This window comes from Miscanthus floridulus, chromosome 5 (assembly GCF_019320115.1).
Source record: "Miscanthus floridulus cultivar M001 chromosome 5, ASM1932011v1, whole genome shotgun sequence".
Classification (NCBI taxonomy): Eukaryota; Viridiplantae; Streptophyta; class Magnoliopsida; order Poales; family Poaceae; genus Miscanthus; species Miscanthus floridulus.
Window position 1 is genome coordinate 1,891,878 of NC_089584.1, and position 8,630 is coordinate 1,900,507.

The 8,630-nt window shown below is 42.0% G+C and overlaps 1 pseudogene; it reads right to left on the minus strand.

The window, feature by feature from the left end:
* Positions 1-4,186: 4,186 nt before the first annotated feature.
* LOC136451251 (uncharacterized) lies at positions 4,187-6,702 on the minus strand (annotated as a pseudogene).
* Between the last annotated feature and the right edge of the window lie 1,928 nt (positions 6,703-8,630).

Consider the following 8,630-nt stretch of genomic DNA (forward strand, 5'->3'; position numbering starts at 1 on the left):
AAAACCGGCTCCGTGCTACAGCATTGCTACAGTCTATGCGTGGTGTCTGTCAGGCGGAGCCGGAGCCGCAGGAGCAGTACCAAGCCCACTACGACTTCAAATAATACCAATCCTACCGCGTATTCTAAACTTTATGGGCGCATTTGATCACCTGCACCGATTGCTGAGCCAGGATGATGAGGTGCAAGGTCCTTTATTTGTTTGACTGGAGGGGTGGAGGTAGGGGTAAAAACGGCCTAATTTTTTACTATTTAGTTTTTTTATGAAGAAAAATTACGTTTAGCCTCCTAAGAGACTTAAATTTATCTTTGGACCCTAGGGGTCGGCGCCATGACTTCTGGCGCTGAGGTAACACTTCTCGGCGTCACAGATCTTGACGCCGAGGTGTCTGGCCGTGCACCGTAGGAAATCATAGGTGGCGTTGACGTGACCGGTATCTCGACGTCAGACCACATGGCGCATGGCGCCGAGTACCTCGGATGTACAGCGACCGATGCATTGTCAAATTGAAGCCGGGGACGAGCCGAGGCCGAGCCCTGCCCGGACTGCCTGCCCCTGCTGGCTGCTGCTCGACTGCGCACTTTGCGTTGGGAAAGAAATAAAAAAAGGAGGGAATCCGCCAGGATGACGGAAGAAAATCCAGCGCCCAAGATTTCTCATTATGATGTCTCTCGTGTCGCCACTGCGCACCTACACTAGGGCTACGATAGTAGGAGCACTGTGTTTGAGATTGAGATGGCAAGGGTATTTTAGTTCAGTGGTGTTCTCTACACGCCATTCCTTCCTTTGCTCCTCAGTCATCATGTAGGAGTAGGTGATAGGATAGCCATCCATGTTCCATGCTTGTCCTCATGCCCTGCACAACTGTAATTGTAGTACTTTTCTGTTTGGTCACAATCTGGTACTGGTACATTAAAGGGGTGCTTAGATCCCGTCACTAATTGTAGTACATTAAACGGAATCCGGATGCGTCTTGGGTGATCAGTTTAAGGCAGACTGGTCCTGGAGGCCAAGGTAGACTCGAACTTGAGTTGCTTTGGGCCTCCACCTCGGGGACTCGAACCGAATTAGCCTCGGGCCTCCTTCTTAACTTGGACACCCTTGCTGGCCTCCTTTCCCTCCATACCATATGCCAAACATGGTCATATGCATGGGTGTCATGTCCTCATCCTCCTCCCATTCTTGACGAAAAGCCGTCCTCGGCGTCGATTGTGCTTGAAACTGATCCTGCACAATATAAAGGAGAACGGGGTTACGAAGACAAGGGAACTGAAATAATTGTCAGAAGGAACATGACCATGTTTCCAAGTTTCTAGCATGTCATCTCGCATAAAAATTTCAGGAAGCATGTAGACTCCATGATCCAAATGCACACGATGTATGTCAATACTATCTTGCAAAAGATTAGAACTAACCAAAGACAATGCAGGAATAGATGGTCTAGCAAACATAGGTAGCAACCAACAATGCTTCCCTTCTTAGAAGTGAACTTGTTTCTTTGAGGAACATGATAAAATATTTGTATTATTATGGCTGCCCTCTAAACGATCATAATCTTGTACAACAAAAGGAAAATTCATATTACTACGAATGTATACTCGATGTATCATATATTGTCCCTTGTTGTTATATTTGCTAATAACATGATATGTGTGTTTAGAAAACTAAGACAAATCAGCATATTTAAAAAGGCTCTCCTCCAAACAATCTAGGTTACATAAAACATCAAATCCCATGTAGCCCAAAGTATGTAAAGAAGATAGCAGTTTGAACTCATCAGTTTTAATAGCAATATGAATAACATGTTTATTTTCAGCACAAGTGACTAGTTCTAAAACATGTAAAACTGAAGCATCATCAACCAATTCATCTTTATTATAAGGAACTTCAAGCAAATTATCATGGGATAAAGATAAATCAAGAGAGGGTTCCACTAACAATTGCTCTATGATAGCATGATTTGTGAAAAAAATTAATACATTAAAACAATTCTCACCTTCTATGAGTGTAACACCATGGGCATTACCTGTGTTCTCAACAAGAGTAATAGGTGCATTGTGAAGTGATGGTTCTAAATTTGCATATGAGGTTGTGAGCTCCTCATTTTCTTCCATATCATCCTCTTGCTTATGGATATTATCCTGCAGAAGGTTAGTCATAGCAAGAGGAATAACAACAGACTCTTCCTCTAAATGGTGCACCTCAGCATATGAAGTCAAAATAGAAGGTGGATTAACAAAGGTTTCTCGCATAAGGAGTTTCATATCATTCCAAGTTTGAGGTTTGTCAGAAGGATCTAAAGACTCCCACCAAGATAAAGCAGAATGTCATAAAACACTAGCTACATTTTTTACCTTTCTCCTTGGACACATAAAACAAGTAGCAAATATGTTATCTATGGCAATTTCCCACTCCATGTACTCATCAGCACCTATACCATCATAAGTTGGTGGATACGAACAACCTGTCATTGTTAGAAGATAGCAAAAGACAACACAAAAGTATTATCCCTATCAAATGACTACATGGTTGTAGTGGTGTCACTTTTCACAGCAAGTGGAAGCGTCTTACCAAGCTCTTACAAAGTTCTTACCAATGCAAGCAATGGGTGGTACAACCAGCGGCTGGTTCGTGATAGAGCGATAGAGCTAGGCACATCCACAGCAGCAGCATGTTTGTCGGACTGAACGCAGCAGCAAGTTCTTTGGCGTTGATCAAGGAAAACTTAGAAGAAACATCTTCCTTCTATAACACGCTGACTTTTTTTAGCGACCTAAAAAAACAAAGCAAGCTAGACCAGTTCTAATGGCGTAGACAACACCAGAACGTGTTGTAGAAAAATGACCAAGGCATGCACTAAAACAAATGAACTATCGTGATACTCTTGGAGATTGAAAACTTAGGCCTTCCAAATAAACTAGGATTACTTTCTATGAAGGCACGTGACACAAAGGAAAACCTATTTGGAAACTTACAGGGATCTTCTATTCTCGGAAACAAGACCAACATGGAAACCAACGTTCCATCACAAGAACAGAACATGAAACACAAACTGATAATCAGATTCACGCTAAAAAAGAACTAGACCAAGACTCAATTAAACCAACGAACATGAGGATACACGAGGGACGACCGTTCAATAAAGCAAATTAAAATTAAAAATATTGCAATGGCACAACGGGTAGTAGGATAGGGGACAAACAATGAAAAACACAAATATTTTTGTAGGGTAATTTTCTGGATTTATAGGACGAAGGAAAACACTCGAACTAGGGGATAAATGTGAACCTGACGGTATACCTTAGCTCTGATTACCACTTAATGGAGACGGGGATCCCAATCTTCCGTCAAGTGATGGTAACTATCATTGTGGCCGAGAATGACACATCGATCTGGCTTTAGATCGAAAGATCGAACCCTACAATCTTAGCACCATAGCTCCTCTGGTTATCAACCAAGTCACGAACCAGGTTGACCTCACCAAAAAGGTTAATCCCTGCCTACGCAATGAAGAACACAAGCAAGAACAAGAAAGAATGCAACCAAATTGCAGATGAATGATTATCTCACAAAGTTGGGGTCTCACAAATCGATGAACGACGAAACTGTTCTTAGGGTCGTCGCCTAATGACGATGGCAACGTATGATTATAAAGGTCTTAGGGTCGTCGCCTACCCTGGACGCGCCCCTAATGGGCCCAAATATGATACACGACCCAACGGACCAAAAGACGGTGTCGTAGCACCCTGGCAGATTCTAGACGCTAATTTGTTTCGATGATTCCCATTGATTCTGAAGGGCTTTTGATGTGAGACCACTTGGATTTGCTTCCTTATCAAATTAGCTTTCCAACCATATATGGATCATCAAAAATGGAGTCCGGATGCGTCCTAGGTGACTAGTTTAAGGCAGACTGGTCCTGGAGGCCGAGGCAGACTCGAACTTGAGTTGCTTTGGGCCTCCACCTCGGGGACTCGAACCAAATTAGCCTCAGGCCTCCTTGACTTGGACACCCTTGCTGGCCTCCTTCCCCTCCATACCATATACCAAACATGGTCATATGCATGGGTGTCATGTCCTCATCACCTACCTCCCTAAAAAATATGACTGTAAATAAGATATATGATATATATCACACTAAGATATATCAAAAACCGTATCTATTTGACTTTTGCTTTCATAATCTTTAATTGAAGTACTTCATTCTTTTAGTGTTCCTTGGAATGAAATCTTCAATGATATGCTCATAATCAATCTTCTCCAGCAATCCACTCTCAAGTGCTATTGTAGCCAAATCATTAAGTCTTTGTTGTGTCATTGTCGAACACAAATATGACTTCAATAGTTTCAATTTAGAAAAGCTTCGCTCTGTCGATGCAACGGTCACATGAATGGTCAATAGAACTCTATATGCAATACTTGCATTGGGAAAACAGTCATGCCGCTTTAGGAACTTTAGAATTTCAACAGGACCCATATTTTCTTTAGGAATGAAATCTTGAAGAAACTTCAACTCCACATACAATTCATTGGCATCAACATCAGATTTTTCATCTTTTGTAAGGACAACCCCAAGATTATCACAAGAAGATTTCAAACTCGTGTCATCCAATGACTGTAATGTTTCAGAGGTAAATAAGAAACCAAAATTTTGTTGGTAACTCTGATATTGTTCAAATCTTGTTGTAAGTGAGGAAATTGCTTGATCAACAACAGGTAAAAAATAGCTGATTCTAAATAGCTCCTCTACAGACTATGTACCAGCATTTGTGTCATCTAAGTTCTCATCAAAATGTCTCTTTCTTTTAATTTCTCTTCTTTTACGAAACATTGTACCAATATCCATCTCAAGTGCAATTCCTTTGGCAATCTCTAATGCTTCTAAGAAACCAGTTTCCCTATAATCCTTGAAGAAAGAAATCAACCCTTCCACTTTCTCAATAGCAACATCAATAAGCATATCCTTTGCTTGCAAGTGTTTGCTTACTAAATTAATGGCATATAATACCTCATACCAAATGACTATTGCCAATATAAATTCATATTCTCCAAGTTCATTGTTTGCCAAGCCCTTAGCCTCACTGCTTGTTTTTGGATCATTATCAACATCAGATACCTGAAATTGAAAGGAAGAAAATATGTGTTATAGTTGGAGATAGCCAAAATAAGTACATCATTATCAAATATCAATACAACAATATTGGGTACCTGAAGTAGAGCCTCTTGAATGTCTGTGCACTGAAATCTTATAGCTTTAACACTTTCAACATGACTCTCCCAACATGTAGCTGATACTGACTTGAGAGTCAATCCTGATATGTTATCTTTTAGAATTTGCCATTTCTTAGTAGAATTAGCAAAAGTTGTATAGATGCGCTGGATGATTCCAAAGAAGTCCTTAGCTTTACCACAAGTCTTAGCCATATCACAAAGTGTTAAATTAAGGCTATGGCAACCATAAGCAGAATAGAAAGCACGAGGATTTACATCCAAAAATTTCTTTTTTACCCCTTTATGTTTTCCTTTCATATTTGACCCATTGTCATAACCTTGTCCTCTCACATCATCTATATCAAGACCAAGGAGCTTTAGTTCATTCTCTAGCACATCAAAAAGTCCTTGCCTAGTTGTATCGTTGACATCCAAAAATCCTATAAAGGATTCTTCTATGCGAACATCACTTGAAGATGAGTCAACTTATCTTATAATTAAAGACATTTGTTCTTGGTGGCTTGCATCAGGAGTACAATCAAGTATGACAGAGAAGTACTTTGCACTCTTTATTTTCTTAATAATTTTAGACTTAATAGCAGAAGTAAGCAAGTGTATCAACTCATTCTAAATCTTAAAATCAAGATAATGAGCTTGAGTTTCCTCACTTGTAATACGACGAACATGTTCTTGAATAATTGGGTCAAATTCAGCCAACATCTCTACCAATCCCAAGAAATTCCCATTGCTATCTTCATACAGTTTGCTATTAGTCCCACGAAAAGCAAGATTATGCTTGGCAAGAAATTTAACAATGCAAACAATTCTGAACAAAACTTTTCTCCAATGGTCCTTTTCTTTCTCAAGTTGTCGTTGAGCGGCTTTATCAATAGTTTGATCCTTTTGCAATCTACTACACAACTCAAACCAAGTTGCCATACTCAAAACATGATTTGGACTTGTTTCATGCTCTTTAAGTCTACTACCAAGATGTATCCAATCATTAAACCCCTCATTTGCCAACTGACCTTTTCGATGGCCTTTTGTAAATAATTTACAACCAAAGCAAAAGACCCTATCGAGTTCCTTAGAATAGACAAGCCAATCCCTATCACAATGCTCTCCATTTGATAAAATTCTTGTATAGAATAGTGCAGAAAACCTTCTAGCATATCTATCCTTAGGACCTTTCTGAATTGATAAATCTCTTCTAGGACCCTTCTCTGCTAAAATATCAATTTGTTTATGATCAAGGGAATCCCAATATCTAGGATCAAATATATCAGGCTGAAAGGAATCATTAACATGCGCAATTGGTGAAGTACTATTGGCCCTAATGTTATCAGCATTGTTATCCATTTCAATGTTTGTGTTATCAATAAGAACTTCCTCGACCCCAACAATATTTTCTGTCTCCATCTGACCATCTCTAGAATCATTGTCATCATTATCGGTGGACACTTGTGACTCTTTTCTAACAAATTTATCCATAGCCCCTTTTTGAGATTGAGTTAAATCCTCTATTCTTTGTTTTTTCTTACGCTTTTGGTAACCAGATTCATACTTTCTAGACTGATTTGTAGAAGACATGACTACAATCTTGTATCAAAACACTAGATAATCCAAAACTAGAACAAATATAACTAAACACCTAGATGGATCAATATTATATTAGTCATTATCCATCAATGTTGATTAAAATATTGAAAAGTAATTGCATCAGAAATCAGATTAGTATACCGATCTGCCGTGAGGCGCGAGACATGAGACAGACTATCGGACCACCAATCACAGACAAGATGGGATCTATGAGACTGTGATGTGCGCAAAGTGCGATGGAGTCCTACCGTCCTGGTGCCCTACGGTCTGCGGATGCGTCCTAGACACTAATGCGGTGCCTGGTGGCTGGCATGATGAACTAATGAATTAATGATGTGGCCTATAGTGTTGTACCGTCGCGGTACCTGTGCCTGCGATGCGAGACAACGAGAGGGCCAGAGGGGCAGGGCATGCCGCATGCAGCGCAGAGGTGCAGAGCGCTTGCCGCTTGGGGGCTTAGGGGCTTGGGGCCTTGGGCCTGCCATGTGCCATCGATTGGGCCTACTATACACCTATAGGCCTATATAGTACATCTATACCTATACTACACCTGACTGGTTGGTGGGCCCCTACTATTTGGGGGCCCTGTTCGACCAAACCGGCCGCACATGCTTGTGCTCGGCCCTGCTACAACCATCACCCTGGCGGCCATGCCAATGTGCCATTCCACATCAATATCTATATTCATACCACAGTGCTCCTACTACAGTAGCCCTAGTGTAGGTGTGCTGTGGCAACACGAGAGGCATCATGATGAGAAATCTTGGGCGCTCGATTTTCTTCCGTCATCCTGGCCGATTCCCTCCTTTCTTTATTTCTTTCCCAATGCAAAGTGCACAGTCGAGCAGCAGCCAGTAGAGGCAGGCAGTCCAGGCAGGGCTCGGCCTTAGCTTGTCCCCGGCTTCGATTTGATAATGCATCGATTGCTGTACGTCCGGCGCCGACCTTGGCGCCATGTGTTCTGGCGCTGAGGTACCGGTCACATCAACGCCACCTAGGCTTTTCTGCAATGCACGGTCAGGCACCTCGACACCAAGATCTATGCTGTCGAGACGTGTTACCATGCCTTTCGGTCTGAAGAACACTGGCACCACCTATCAACGGTGCATGTAGCGATGGTTTGCTGACCAAATCGACCCGCTCGACCAAACTAACCAAGTCGAGCGGCCAAAACCAACAATCGCTGTCTAAGTTGATGACATAGTGGTGAAAACAGCTCAAGCTAGCGACCTGATTGCAAACTTGGCTGCCACATTCGTGAACCTCCAAAGGTTCAGGGTTAAATTGAATCCAAAAAAATGTGTTTTTTGGTTTCGAAGGGAAAGCTGCTTGGATACATCGTGTCCTAGCGTGCATCGAAGCCAACCTTGAAAAAATCATGGCCATCTCTAACATGGTCCCTATACACAACGTCAAGGGCGTACAGAGGCTCATAAGCTGTTTGGCCGCCCTAAGCCGGTTCATTTCCTGACTAGGCAAATAGGGGATGCCTCTCTACAAACTTCTCAAGAAGATAGACACATTCATCTAGATAGAGGAGGAACAGCAGGCTTTGGAAAATCCTCAAAGCATCACTGACATCGGCCCCAATCCTCATTGCTCCCGAACAGGGAGAATCCCTCCTCCTCTACATCATGGCAAGCAACCATGTTATGAGCGCCACCCTCGTCGTCGAGAGGGAGGAGCCGAGACACCCCTTGAAGGTCCAACGATAGGTGTACTTTGTTAGTGAGGTACTCTCTGACACCAAGGTTCGCTACCCCTAAGTCTAGAAGCTTCTATACGCCGTTTTGATGGCGACCCAGAAGCTCCTGCACTAC